General features: G+C 55.9%; 1 protein-coding gene and 1 pseudogene across 1 annotated transcript in view; one reads left to right on the top strand and one right to left on the bottom strand.

The window, feature by feature from the left end:
• Positions 1-14,560, bottom strand: part of CAPN5 (calpain 5) — a 61,022-nt gene extending 46,462 nt beyond the window's left edge. The window contains exon 1 of the mRNA XM_070425673.1: positions 14,408-14,560. The gene's annotated coding sequence lies outside the window, so the exon portion shown is untranslated. The remainder of the gene's footprint in view (positions 1-14,407) is intronic.
• LOC139018445 (ubiquitin-fold modifier 1 pseudogene) lies at positions 1,268-1,535 on the top strand (annotated as a pseudogene).
• Positions 14,561-14,852: the final 292 nt, after the last annotated feature.

Genomic DNA, 14,852 nt, shown 5'->3' with positions numbered 1-14,852 from the left:
TCCTCCCCTCCCCTCCTGATGGCTGGGTGCTCGCAGCGGCGGCCCAGCCTCTCTCCAGCTCCTGATGGAGACGGGGCTTTCGTTCCCCCGTGTCCCCATAAGCTGTGGGATCCTGGACAGGCCACGTGGCCTCGCTGGCCTGCACGGTCCTAGTCTGGAAGGAAGAGATAATGTGCCAGGGCCTCTGGGAGGATCAAATGAGATGCGCAGCACGGAAGAGCGCTTTGTACACTTTAAGGCACTGCGCCCCGGGGACGGCAGCATCAATGTCTGGGGACGTCTACAAAGTTCCCAGACTCCGGCAGGAGGGTTACAGCAATTCAGGGTTTCCGTCGCCGACGAACTTCATGAATACAAGCAAAATGAAAAAATGTGTCATTTCAGAGGTTCCAGCAGGAGGGACACAAAGGCCTGGCCCCAGGAGTCAGATGTCCTTTAGGAGAGAACAACTCAGGAGAAGGCTCAAGGCCCGGCTGGCGTGGCTCCGTGTTTGAACATCGACTTGTGAACCAGGAGGTCACAGTTCAATTCCAGGTCGGGGCACATGCCCAGGTTGCAGGCTCCATCCCCAGTGTGGGGCATGCAGGAGGCAGCCAATCAATGATTCTCTCTCATCATTGATGTTTCCATTTCTTTCTCCCTTTCCCTCCCTCTCTGAAATCAATAAAAATATATTTTAAAGGGAGAAGAGAGAGAAGGCTCACACAGGAAAGTGCAAGCCATTCAGACACAGCTAGCACAGTGGGGCCCTGTGGACTGAGCTGGGTCAGAACAAGGGCTTGCCAGGCAGCTCAGAGAACCCCGTCCTCCAGCAGGTCAGTCAGACCTGAGTTCAAGTCCTGCCTACACCACTTAGAGCTGTGTCCTGGGGCAAGTCACTAAGCCCTCTGAGCTGCTATCAGCCCCGCCTGATTCCAGCTTCTCAAGTGGCAGGGTAAGAAGGCGGCATCAGCCACGGGCCTGCCCTACAGGAGTCGCTGTCCTCGCCGTGGAAACGTGGAGCACCCGCTCCCAGGAGGCTGCAGCCTGCCTGCTCTCCCCTGGATCTGTGGAGGTGTCCAGACGGAGAACGGGGCAGAGAGAGGGCTCATCTTGCAGCAGGCCACACTGAGCAGCTGACTCCCAGGAGCCTCCCCTGGACAGTGCAGCGCCAAAGCCAGGAAGAAACAGGAGAGAGGGTTCTAGTCCCGTGTCGTAGATGAGAATGTCCAGAAACGTGTCCAAAACCTGCGGCTCGTCGGTGTTCCCTGTCCAGACCAGCTCCACCATGTCGAAGGTTTCCTTTAAGATCACGCTGACGTCCGCCCCGAGGCTGTGTACCAAGTCCTCGGTGTTCCTGAGTGCACGCCTTTCACAGCAGTCTTCAAAGTCTGCAGTAGAAGAAGGTAAAGTTTCTGCAGCCCCAACTGCAATGATGGAAAAGGAATAAATCCGCCAGAGACGGCTGGACATGTTTCCCTAAAGCATGGCTCAGACGGCAAATCATGCCTAAAGATTGTGTTGGAAGTTGTTCATATCTGCTACTTGGAAGATAGGATTACCTGTCAAAATAAATATTGGTCTTGGTGTTGTAAAACGGAAACCAGGCATTTAAAACTATGAAAACACCAATACTTGGTGAAGTAGTGGATGGTGACTGTCGGTCCCTTCTCGTTCTTCCCACATTTCATGTGAAGAGGGAACCCGTATGCATGGAAGGCATGCACCGTGTCCCCAGAAGATGCCGTCTTTCATTGCTACCTCACAGCACGCACGGCCAGTTCATGGGCAGTAAGTGGATCATCCAACTGTGTTTTATTTCTGGAGGACGCTTCTGATAATCCTGAGAACATTTGGAAAATGTATTGAATCTCCCTATTTGCCTGTAAGTTAAAATTGTAACAGGATTGTGGATTCTTCACAGTTTGCTTGACAGCATCTGACTTGCAGACTCAAAAACAGTTGAATTCTTAATTATATTTCATTTATGATACAGGATATAGACATATCAATGCATACTTAACTGTCTTAACTTTTTATCCCATAGGTGTGTTTTTTTAAGTTTCAAGCATCGTGTGTTCATATAAAATTTAATTTGGTATCAAGGAGCCCCAAATTAAATTTTTAGATTTAGTGCTTATGTGTAAAATTGATATTCCCCACCAAAGAGCTTTAACGATGACCTTGCAGAATCCGATACTTGCAATGGTAAGAACCGAAGCTGAAGTAGAAGCGCCCCTTGCTGAGCTATGCGTTCCTTTACCGGTCTCTTTTCAATACAGCCTTTAAAGCGGGAATTCTCAAGAAACGTTATTTTTTTGAGAATGATATTTCTAAATCGCATTCAGGAAGAGAGTATTGTAAAGAAGATGGGACGTTCACACCAGCGCTCAAGAAAATGCTCATTGGAATTGCCGGTGAACTGCACTCACTGAGGGCCCAACATTTAAGGAAGCGTTAAGATTAGCAAGTGAATGAGAAGCCAGGGAGGGGAAGCTGGGAAGCCCAGGTGACCAGGCTTCTGGTAAGAAGCAAAGAAACAGAAAACAACAGCGAAGGGGAGCAGCAAGCTGTAGCAAAGTATCACAGGAAAAGCCAGCCAGCCAGACAGCTCGCGGAGGCTGCTGGGGGAGCGGAGGGGATGCTCAGCGTTGTCAGAAGGAGCACAAGGCAATCGGAGCAAAGTCCCCACTCAACATGCAGGTTTCAAAATTCCCCTCATGAGAACCTAAAGAACGATGTGCATAAGGGATGCTTTCTTTGCCCTCACAGAGGACATCCATATCTATGCAAATCTTTACAAATGTAATGAAGGCTCAGAGTGGCTTGGAACCAGGGCTCGATCTGCCGTGTTCGAGATGGTGAGCTCTCTGGGGCAGGCCTCGAGTCTGTCCTGCTCTTCCTAGACCTGGAAATGTCGCAGGCTTTCAAAAAACACTTGCTGAATTATTTATGAATAAAGTATTTCTGGGAGCAATTTTTTTTTAAAATACATTTTATTGATTTTTTACAGAGAGGAAGGGAGAGGGATAGAGAGTTAGAAACATCGATGAGAGAGAAACATCGACCAGCTGCCTCCAGCACACCTCCTACTGGGGATGTGCCCGCAACCAAGGTACATGCCCTTGACCGGAATCGAACCTGGGACCTTTCAGTCCGCAGGCCGACGCTCTATCCACCAAGCCAAACCGGTTTGGCTCTGAGAGCAATTTTTATCTAAGCATGTTTCAGTAACTTTCCTATCACCGGCCCTACATTCATCACGAGGGGATAGGGGAGTGGGGGGGGGGGGGGGGGGGCGGGGCGGGGGGAGTATATGGAAATGCAACAAAACCATAATCTGAAGGGTGACACTGGTAGTTTAAGAAATTAACCAGGTATTGTTCATATATTTGAAAAATGAACAGCAGAATTCTAAATTGTAAAAAGGGGGAAAAATCTTTGCTGAGGTAGGAAGGCATACTTCTGATGTTTGGGGAAGTTTTTGTTTTTAAATATATTTTTATTGATTTCAGAGAGGAAGGAAGAGGGAGAGATAGAAACATCAATGATGAGAGAGAATCGATTGGCTGCCTCCCGCACGCCCCCTACTGGGGATCGAGCCCACAACCCAGGCATGTGCCCTTGACTGGAATCGAACCCGGGACCCTTCAGTCCAATAGGCCAACGCTCTATCCACTGAGCCAAACTGGCTAGGGCGAAGTTTTTATTTTTATAAACAAAATCTGATGCTCAAAGACCCCCCTTTAACAGTATGAAGCCTCAGTTAACCAGAAATGTAGGACTACCCACTCCCTGGACTTATTTTGTTTGACTTAGCTTCCTCTCTTCCGTTTCTAGCATACAACCTGCCTGCTGTGTTACAGAAACAAGTTTATGGCGTCCTGTCCCATAAAGTCATTTGTTCAATATTTTAATGAATAAAAAAATATTATTTTAATTTCTGGTTTTGAAAACTTCATTGTAGTTATGTTCTTAAAAGCATGCTCTTAAAGGACTAGACGTTGTGTTATTAAATAAATAGGATCTGTAAGTTCTTTGTGCAGAATGTCTTGAGGTGTTTGAATGCATGATTGGCCCATAATATCTTATGAAAACACATTTTGTTATACCATACACCATATTTTCTACTCTCATTTTATTATGAAAGCTTTTAATCAGCACACATAAAAAAAAAAAAAATCTGTGGCTTGTTAGCTGGATCCCAACTTCCAGGCTCCGCATCACACCAGAGCTTCCTGAAGCAGGGCCTGCGTTAATACTGTTACCATTTAGGGCGAACACGGCAATAAAGGCGTCAGAAAGTGGTTCCTCTGCCAGCTCTCTCTCAAGGAGAGCTCAGTGTGGCCCAGCAGGTCTTTAGCCCTGCACAGCCCCTGCCCACCTCCTCCAACAAGGGAGAAGCCAGCCTCAGACTCAGAGCCACGGCACCTGCCTGGAAAGGGGTGGATTTTTCTATTGTTTTTACTTGATTTTTAAGATTCTTCCAGTACTGGAGAGTAACGCTGACTCTCCATTTACAGTAGACACCGTTTCCTTTAAGAAATAAGGAAAAAGGAAGTTGATTTTAAAAAACTATTGAGTTCCTAGTGGTGTAGGCGGGAACCTTAGCATTACAGCAAGCGTCAGAGGGCAGGGTGCTGTGGAGTAAGGGCTGTGTGGCAGGGGAAAGTCACCTGACCTCTCTGAGCCTTGGGAATCTCCTCTAAGAGGTGGGGTAATGGAGCCAGCACACAGAGCACCATGAGTCGCCAAGACCATTTGAAGAACAGCTGGAGGACTCACACTAACAGTTAACCAGACCTACCACAAAGCTCTGGTAATTGACACAGTGTGAAACTGGCGAAGGGTAGGGAACAGAACAGAAAGCCCAGACGGAGGCCACTAGGACACAGACACCTGACTTATGACAAAGGTGACACCACAGGGCATTGGGGGAAAGATGGTCTTTTCAATGAAAGGTGCTGGGTCAAGTGGCTATCCATATGGGAAAAGCTGCCCCTTGACCCCTACCTCACACCATACACAAAACAACTCCACACAGAGTGTGAATCCAACTGAAAAGTAAAACAACGAAGCTTTCTGAAGAAAGAAAAAGAGCATGTTCAGATGGCCAATAAATGAAAACACGTTTGATTTCACTAATCATCAAGAAAATAAATACACATGAAAAATGCAATGAGAGACCAGGCTTACAACCAGGGCAGCAATGAGCAGCAGCAGTTCATCCCAGACAAACTCCCTGAACCTGTTCCCCAGGCCCCTTTGTTCTGACTTCTTAGTGAACCAAAGCAGAGCAGCCTGGGCTCATTTCCCCAGCCTTCCTTGTTTCATTGTCCTCAACTTTAATAAACATCCTCTAAGATAAAAATTTAAAAAATGCGATAAGATACCATTACATCCCCCACCTAGAGCGCACACACACACACACACACACAAACAGATCTACATTGGTGGTGAGAGTGTATGTTGGTACAGTCACTTTGCAAAAGCATTTGACCATATCTACCAAAGCTGAACAAACACATACTCTATCGTTCAGAGAGTCTACTCCTATGTGCATATTGAACAGAAATGCATGCATGTATTCACCAGAATACATGTACAAGAATTTTATCACAGTAGCATTTGTTACACCTGAAATTGGCGAACAGCCCAACAGTGCAAGAGAAGAAAGGCTACATATGCTGTTACCATGGAATATTATACAGCAACAAAAATAAACGAACTATTGTATGAAACTCCATGGATGGATCTCACGAGCACAATATTAAAAAAGAAGCTAAACTAGGATTCCATTTATACAAAATTGACAAGCAGGCCGAACCCAGCTCCGGTGAAGAGAAGGCAGGGGAACAGCCACCTCTGGGGGCGGCGACTAAAAGGGGATGAGAGGGCTTCTGGGTTCTGGGACCACGGCTCCTTGATCTGGGAGGTAGCCTCACGGGCGTGTCACTGAGCTGCGCACGTGTGGTGTATGAACTATTCTTTATGCTTCAATGAAACGTTTTTGAAAAGTCCGTGCAGTGGCCCTGGACAGAAAGCTTGGCTGAACCTGGAGACCCGACGTCACCAGCTCTGGCCGGACATTACACACGGAGGGAAGGAGCCCTGGCCTGGGTCAGAGCACTGGCCTGGCCTTGGCTCACACAGGCTGTGGGACCTTCTGCAAGTCACCTCCATCTCTCAGAACACTGCCGCTTTCACCCTTGGAGCGCTCACGTCCCAGAGAGGGTCCCACAGGTGAAGGGGGTGCCCCCTCACTCCACCCAGGCACCTGCCTCCTTCCAAGAGTTCCTCTGCCTCTGAGAGGGGGTGCCAGCCACCCAGGGACCGTCTCCAGAGACACTCTCAGCCCTGAGAGGAGCTGAGCTGACAGAGTGGAGGTGGGGTAGGGAGGTGCACAGGGTCCCAGTCAGAGATCCTGGGGTGCGGGCACAAGAATTGGGCCTGGTCCCGAGGGGATGGAGAGGTGGGAAGGTGCTGAGCAGGGGAGGGACTTGGGAAGCCCCTGCTGCCACATGGAGAATGCACTAGAAAAGGAAAGACTGGAGCGGGAAGGCAGGAGGAAGGCTGTAGAGCTGGCACTGGGAGGCTCACGTGCGAGTGGTGAGCGGACGCGGCCCAGGGCTCTGTGCGCGGGAGACTCGCCCCTGCTTGTGGCCTGCCCTTGTGGGAATGAAAGGGAGAAGGAAGCAAGGCCTGCCTCCTCTGGACCGCAGTTCCCCACCCCCACAGCGGTGCCTGCCGGCCGTCCAGCACAGGACCAGCAGAGTGGGTACCAGCCAGCAACAGTGGGGGAGCCGGTGATGCCGCACACCAATTCCTGGCAATCCACTCCACTGCACTCCACTGCACCCCACTCCAGGGCACAGGACCCCCTCTCTTTGCCACATGACAAGGGAAGGGCTGAGTAGCTGTGTCTTATGATTCAGGGGGCACGTCTTCACTGACACTCATTCTAGGCCGGCCCCAAGCTGACAGGGGGTCAGGTCCTTAAGGGTCAAGTCCCAGGAGGGGAGGAGCCCAGCGTGACAGACACAGACCAGTGGCCAGTGCTCCGAGGAGGAAGGCATGTGGCAGGCAGGTTAGAGCGGCGGGGAGAGGGGGTGATCTTGAAGATGAAACCTGAGCGGGCTTGAAGGCTGCACCAGGGTCCCCGGGGGAGCAGGCAGGGGACAAAATGGACGGAGGGGAGGAGGCAGAGCCCTGAGGAACAGCCGGGAAGGCGAGGTGCCAGGGGTGGGGGCCTGGAGAGGGCAGACCCCGGAGTTCTCTGACATCCTGGGTATTTGGGTGTTTGTGTTTTTGTCAATGTACTCATTCTCTTTGATCCCACCCTCCTCTTGTCCCACAAGCCACCATTTCAATAACAAGCTTAATGTGTACCTCTCTTCTAGGTTGGGTACATTTTGGCCTCCCAGGACCCCACTCACTGTGTACGGAGGGAGGGATGGCAGGGTTGGGGAGGAGAAGGTGGAGGGAGAGCAGGGCTGGGGCCACCGGGTTCCGGGTTCCGGGTTCCAGATTCCGGGTTCCAGGCGCTGGGCTCCGGGCTCCGCCAGCAGAGCTAGGGGCCAGGCCCAGTGAGTCAGTCCAGCCTACGCGGAGCAGGCTGGCACCAGGGCTGGGAAATCCTGTCTTTCTTCTACCTCCCCTCCCCTTATCGCTTCTGTCTGCATCCAATCCGTTCTCCACCCAGCTGCAGTCAACTTTCTCGAACAGAAACGGCCAGCAGCTCCCCTGCTGGGAGACGCAAAGGGCCTGGAGGGTGGGCCAGGGGTTGGGGGTGCAGGGTCCCTCACTGGTGCTGGGGGCAGTGGTCCTGAGGCACTGGTGTCCCCCTGGCAGCGCTTGGAGGGAAAACCCAGCCTCCAGCTCAGCTTGCTGTGTGGCCAGGCCGAGTCCCTAGGCTTCGGCCCCACAGCTGTTCTTCATTGGGATTCGGGTCCCACCCCAGCGTGTTGGGGAGGCGGGGGAAGCGGGGGAGTACCTGAGAGACAGACCTCCACAAGCACGCTCCAGTGAAGGCAGGAAAAAGCGGGGAACTTGGCCGTGTTCCTGGGGGCTGGGGCTGCCCTGCTCAGGGGGCGGCTAAGGCTCAGCCCCGCAGGGTGGGGTGAGCAGCCCGTCTGGCTGGTGTGGGCACTGAAAGTCCCCACACCCGGGTGTCACAGAAACCCAGGGCAGCGATCGCCTGCCGCAGGGCTCCCAGCCCACCACCACATCCTGCGGAGAATGTGCCAAGGGAGGGGCAGGGGCAGCTGAGTGCCTCCCGCGGGGGCTTTTCTCAGTCTCACGGGCAGTGGTCGGAGCATGGAGCTTCAGGTGCAGGTGTTGCTACTCCCACAGGGAAAACAACCCCACACAATGAGACTTGATCAGGTCACACCATTGTGCTGTGTGACTCCAGGCAGCCTCCTACCCTCTCTGGCCGGTAGGTTCTCCCCATGGAACTGAGAGGAAGGGAACACGTCCAGCTCTTTTCCCATCTGCAGGGGTTGTCACCAGGACAGCCTCTTTTCCTGCTTCCCGCATGGGCAGTCTCTGCCCCTGGCACCACCTGCCTCTAAGTCTCAAGGTTGGAAATCTAGCGAAAGGGTGCCCATTTCTCAGGCTGGGAAACTGAGGCTTGATTCCTAGGCCACGCCCCTGCACAACCTCAGAAAGGAGCTGTACTGTTCTCACGGCACAGATGAGATCCGGCGGCTCAGAGACGGAAAAGGTGCATCAAGGCCAGAGCCAGGAGCCGATCTCATGTCAGACCCCTGCTCTGCCAGGCCCGCCACTCACACAGACCGTCGTGTACTAGCGAGCCCCTGGGGGTCCTGCTCCTTCACTCACGCCTGCTCCAGGGCAGTGAGGAGCCGGACAGGGCTCAGCCCCGGAGGCCAGCCTGGTAGAGGGAGCGATCTGCTCTCAGAGGGGAGCGATTCATTCAAATGGGGCAGAGGAGGCTGCATGGAGGAGATGGCATCTAAGCGGGATCTCAAAGGGCGGACTGCGATTTCAGGAGATGAACGGAACATTCCGGAAGGAAGAAACAACTTCTGCAAGGCTGGGGGGCAGGGGAGAGAGAAGGGAGAGGGGGCTACCCCAGAAACACTGCCACAGCCGGGTTACAGCAGCCTGAGAGCCAGGCTAAGGACTGGGGACTGTGCGGGAGTGTTTGCTGCGCTACTGGGCGGTCCTCGTGAAGGTGGGATGGAGAGGAGGCCAGGCCGCAGGCCCAGAGACCCGGCTGTAAAAATGGCCCCTGAGAGAGAGGCAGGGCTCCATGCATCACCTCGGTCGTGGGGAGGTAATGCAGACCCACACGGCAGGATCTGCTGCTTGCAAGCCAGGGGCTCTTTGCAAGTTGGGCTGGAGGTTCTTCCTCGGCGACCCCAGGAGGCTCGTCACCTGCCAGGATGGCAACCACGTCTTCGTGCAAGGGTGTGCTGGCCGAGCTCCCAGGCGCTGGCCCTGCTCGGTGTCACGTCCTCCTCCTGCCCGGGGTGGCCTTCATGCCAATGCCGCCTCCTCCCCGAGCCCAGGCAGCTCAGAGCTTCAGAATGGCCCACCCACATCCTCACCCCCAGAGGGGGGCACAGGCCCCGGGTGAGGCAGAACAGTAACCGTGTGCCTCAGACTTCTCATCTGTAAAATGAAGGTCTTCCCTCGACTTGCGCAGCCTGCCCCCCCCCCCCCCGCCCCCCCACCTTGCTCCCTCACACACCTCTGCCCAGGCAGAACTTAGCTTCCATCAGCCTCCGATCTACAAAAAGGGGCTCCCGGCCGGCCGGCCAGTCAAGCCTCACAGGGTGATCTCCCCTGTCCAGCACTAGGTTTATAGAATGAATGGATGAAATGGGCTGCGCTCATTAAAGCCTAACTGTCAAATGCGAGGCTGGGTCTGGTCACTGGGGCCGCCCATGGAGACATTCCTCTCGTCCGAATATCCCTGAGCTCTGGCTACCACAGTCTCAGGCTGGGCTCTGGGGCCGGAGGTGCAGCAGGCCCAGGCCGCCCACAGTAGCTCCCGGGCTGGGGGGAGACAGACACGGACAGTGACCTCATGGGGAAGAAGCCAGCAGCTGCGGGTCCTGCGGAAGGAGCCTGCAATGACACTGCGGTTGGGTCCTGTGGCGGGTACAATAAGGGCCCCCAAAGTTATAAACATCCTAATCCCGGAACAGCGAGTGTTACCTTATATGGCCAAAGGGGCCTTGCAGATGTCATTAAGGATTCTGAGATGGGCAGCTAATCCTGGATTACCCAGGTGGGCCCTCAAGGTAGTCACAAGTATTCTTATCAGAAGGAGGCACAGGGAGATTTGACTCCACAAGAGGGAAGTAGGGGAGTGGGCGGATGAGGTCTCGGGGCTGCCAGCAGCCACCAGAAGCGGGGAGAGGCGAGGAGCAGCTCTGCCCGGAGCCTCCAGGAGGAAGAGCCTGCGACACCTTGATTTTAGCCCCATAAGACCCATTTTGGACTTCTGACCTCCAGGACTGTAAGAGGATGTGCGTGCGTTGTTTCAGAACCACTCAGTCTGTGTTGATTTGTCAGAGCAGCAACGGAGAACGCCACTGTCCGTGAGGAAGGGTGGGTGGGAGCGCGGCCTCACTCCTCCCTCCTGCTCAAGGAAGTGGGTGAGCGAGTGAGGATGAAGTTATCACACCTGGAACTGCTCCAGTGCAAAACAAAGTCACCCCAAAGTTCAGTGTCTTAGTTGCTATTATTAGTAACAAACTGGTTGGGTCCCACTCACCTGACTGGCAGAAGTTACACAGCGGGCGGGGCGAGGGGGGTGGCAACTGGGGTAGGGGTAGGCAGAGCAGGCCTCTGCCTGTTGCCCCCAGGCCTCAAGGTCCTGTGGCCATTACTGGGCACACCCTGATGCCCGACGGGGATGGCCACCAGGCACCAATGCTGGGATTTGTCTGCTCTGGCCACCAGCCCCTCTTCCCACAACTGACCATAGGCCACACCCACAGGCCACCACAGCCTCAGCCACGGGCACCCTCGCACCCCTTGCCCGGGAAAGCGAACCCTAGAAACACATCCCTGAGCAATCAGAATGGGAAGCAGTAACTCGGGTCACTGCAAATGCTCGCCTTCTACATCTTCCCCAGCCCAAGCCTGAGGCTGGCTCCTGAAAACCTCCTGGACTAGAACCCCAAAGGGACGTGGCCATCTGCCTTTAGGGAGCAGGGAAAGGCAAGGCCTGAGGCCAAAGGGAAGTCGGCAGCTTGGCCAGAACCGAAGCAAGACAAGCCCAGGTGTCACATCAAGCCAGAGAGGAGAAGCGGGTGGGGGGGGGGGGGGGGGGGGGCAGAAGAGGCAGGAGAGACCACTGCCAGCCAAGGCATGTTTTGAGCAGGGAAGGTGAGCCATAGAGAAAGGAAAAGGTCTCAGGGGCGGGGAGGGGGGGGGGGGCTCCTAAAGGTGCTCACAACACTTGAGGAGACGGGGGCACGAAAGGCAGGGGGCCAGGTGAGAAGACCAGCTATAGACAGACAAACAGACTGACTTCCCCATCTGCCCAGGCCCCAGACGGCAGGGGAGCAGAAGGGGGCTGGGAGGTTTGCAGACCTGCCCCCTGCAGCCGGGGAGCCAAGCCTGCTGCTGAGCTTTATGTTGACATTTAGGGGTCAGGAGCTTTAGGGAGGCGCAGGCGCTTGGTCAGGCAGATAGAGACACCTTCCACTCGAGGGGTCTGAGGGGGTCACACCCACTGACACCAAGAGGGGCTTCCACTTCAATGGGGGACCCCATTTCCTTTCACCCTTCTTCCCCCAAATGTGGCCCCTCCTCCTCTGCACTGCCCCGCCTCCCGGGAAGAAGAGACTGTGTGATGCTGATTGTTACTTACGATTAATTATAATGGCTACCAAACACCATGTCCTGGTAAAGTACTTCAGGGACACTTTTTTTAGAGGATATTTTTTCCATTGATTTTTCAGAGTGGAAGGCGGGGGGTGGGTGGGGAGAGAAAAACCTGAGAGAGACACATCGATTCGCTGCCTCCCTACACGCACCCCAACCAGGCCCAGGGATCAGACCCGCAACTGAGGTATGTGCCTTTGACAAGAATCGAACCCACGACCCTTCAGTCCATGAGCCGATGCTCTAACCACTGAGCAAATCAGCCAGGGCTTCAGTGACACTTTTTTAAATATATGTTTTTATTGACTTTCAGAGAGGAAGGGAGAGGGAGAAAGAGATAGAAGCATCAATGAGGAGATAGAATCATTGGTCAGCTGCCTTCTGCACACCCCACACTGGGGATCAAGCCAGCAGCCCAGGCACGTGCCCTGACTGTAAATTGAACTGTCGACGCTCAACCAGAGCCATGCAGGCTGGGCCCTAGTGACACTTTTAAACTTAATCGTCATTCCCTGAACCCCTGCAACTACGCAGCATTTATTCCCATTTCGCACATGAAGAAACTGGGACTCACAGGGAAGTCCCCTGCCTCCAGGTCATGCACGGAGCCAGTTTCCGCAAGGAGTAACCTAGACACAGGTAAGGGGCTTCCCTGTGCCCTCTGGGACCAGAGCGTCTGGGCTGTCCTGACAGCCCGCGGGAAAAGCAGAGGCAGAAGCAGCCAGAGCAGCACTGGTCTGGGAGCAGTGTCTGGGTGTCACCCCCAAAAGCCCGCAGGCCTCTCACAACCACAGTGTCCAACATCTCCCAGGCCTACTCCATCTCAGAAAGGGCTCCCCACCCCCCTCCCCAAGCCAGGGACAGGTGCAGCGCCCGAGCGACCCCCTTCACCCCACCCGTTCCGGAACCCGTAGCAGATGCCCACCAGTGGGAAGTGGGGGGTGGGGAGTTAGGGAGCTCTGCCCTCCATAGCGACCCACCCACCACAGCAGCCAAAGATGACCTTTCTCAGACACACATCTGACTGCTAATGCCCTCCCTGCAGACTACCATTCAGTTTCACACCTCCAGGCCCTTACCCATCTGCCCCCTGGGCCTGCAGTGTCCTGCCCTCTCTTCTGCTTGGTGAACTTTTCATCCCTGGAGACCCAACACCCAGGTATCTAAAGGGAAATCTCCCCCAGCACCCAGGCAGGGGCTGGCCTCCCACCTCGGCTCCCAGCAAGGATGGAACTCTGGGCAAGGGCTTATCTGTGGCCCCATCTGACTCACTCGTCAGCAGAGCTGCTCCTCAGGGCATAACCCCGCCTGAGCACCTTTGTCCTGGCACCCAGCTCTGGCCTGAAGCAGCAGCAGCTGGGTCCACCCTACTCCGCCCAGTCCCTCTGCCGGGGACAGCAGCCAGGCCTCCACCCCCACCCCAGGACTTTGGGGACTGGAGCAAGTACCAGGCCCAAGGACCCTGGGGGTGGGGGGTGGGGGTGTTCATCTTTGCAGCTGAACATAGTAGCTCCCCGGGGGGCCTCACTCTCCAAGCGAGGCTGAACCCCACCCTCCAACCCCGCCTCCCAGGAAGTCCACTCAGATGTCTCCATCCCCAGGATCCCAGGAGGAGTTGCTCCGGGCACTTCTCTCTCCACCGCGGCAGGTGCAGGGAGAAGATTCTGGCTTGAGAGCCAGGCGACCCCGGTTCAAATTCTGGCTCAACACCCCTGAGAGCTGCTCACCTCACCCCTCCGGTGCCCTCTCTCCCCATTCGTGTGGGGTGAGGTGTGTGTGTGGAGGGGGAGGGGAGATCCCTCCACATGGAAGGAAGCCTGCAGAGAACCTGGCACCTGCTAACGATCTACCCTTCTTCATCTCTGGACCCCAGGCGGGTCTCCTCAGACCCCCAAACCTGAAGGGCCCAGGCAGGACCAGAGAAGCCCACGATCCACTCTCTCCCAGCCCTCCCCGCCCCTCCCCCGCCCCTCACACCACACCCAAACCCAGCAGCGGGGGGAGGGAGGAGGGGGGAGGGGGGAAAAGGCCCCAGTTCCACAAACGAGGGAGGGTCGGGAAGAGAAGCTACTCTGCCCGCTTTCCCAAGCTCCCAGGACTGGGGGGAGGGGGAGGGCGGGAGGGAGGGCGGGCACCCCGGAGGGTTGTGGCATGGATGGGTGGAGGGCTGAAAGGAGAATTGTGAGGAAGGGATGGTCAAGCCCCCGGTTCAACCCCAGAGCGTCAGAACTAGGAAACTTGCTCCGGAACTCCGGGGGGTGGGGGTGGGGGTGGGGCCCTAGCTGCGGGGTGGAGGACTGGGTGGGGACGAACCCTGGGGGGCCCCGTCGGATCCTCCAAGCTGCGGTCCTCAGGGCTGGAAGCCAGCGCTCACCCCCCTTCTCCCCGGCGCGGAACGTGCACACCCCCACCGACCGGGGCTCAGAGGGCACGCACTGGCCAGCACTGCACCCGAAGCACACGCACCCGAAGCACGCGCACCGAAGCACACACCCCAATGGAGCACACACAGGAACACGCGCGCGCTCGCACACGCCTCCCTCTGCGCAGCGCCTCCTACCTGCAGCGCCGCCACCGGCCGAGCCGGACTCCGGGATGCGGGCGCCGGAGCGGAGGCTCGACGGGCCCCGGCAGTAGCCTTCGGTTCCGGCCGGGGATCAGGTGGGGCTGGCAAACGCCGGGGCTGGAGCTGGGACTCCCTGCCTGCGGCCCACCCCGCCCCGCCCCCCGGCCTCCGCCCATCGGGGGACAGAGGCGTGGTCTCCAAAGGGGCGGGAGGACCCTGCCTGCTGCGCATGCGAACTGGCGCCGCGCTGTGGGGCGAACCCGCTGGGAGGAGGCTGCAGAGCTCCCGCTGGGAAATAGGAAGGGGTGTGGGGGCCCGTGCGGCTCAGCCTCACCCCTCTGGGCTCGATCGGGCCCCGCTCTGTCGTCCTCCCTTCCAGCCTCGCTCTGTCTGCGGTGAAATATCGTCGGGAGCCTCCCGGGGCCGAGCCCAGGTCGGC

This window comes from Myotis yumanensis, unplaced genomic scaffold, assembly GCF_028538775.1.
Source record: "Myotis yumanensis isolate MYYU_CA2020_CCGP unplaced genomic scaffold, mMyoYum1.0.hap1 SCAF_10, whole genome shotgun sequence".
Classification (NCBI taxonomy): Eukaryota; Metazoa; Chordata; class Mammalia; order Chiroptera; family Vespertilionidae; genus Myotis; species Myotis yumanensis.
The sequence above is the reverse complement of the archived record's forward strand: the minus strand, read 5'-3'. Positions and strand labels throughout refer to the sequence as shown.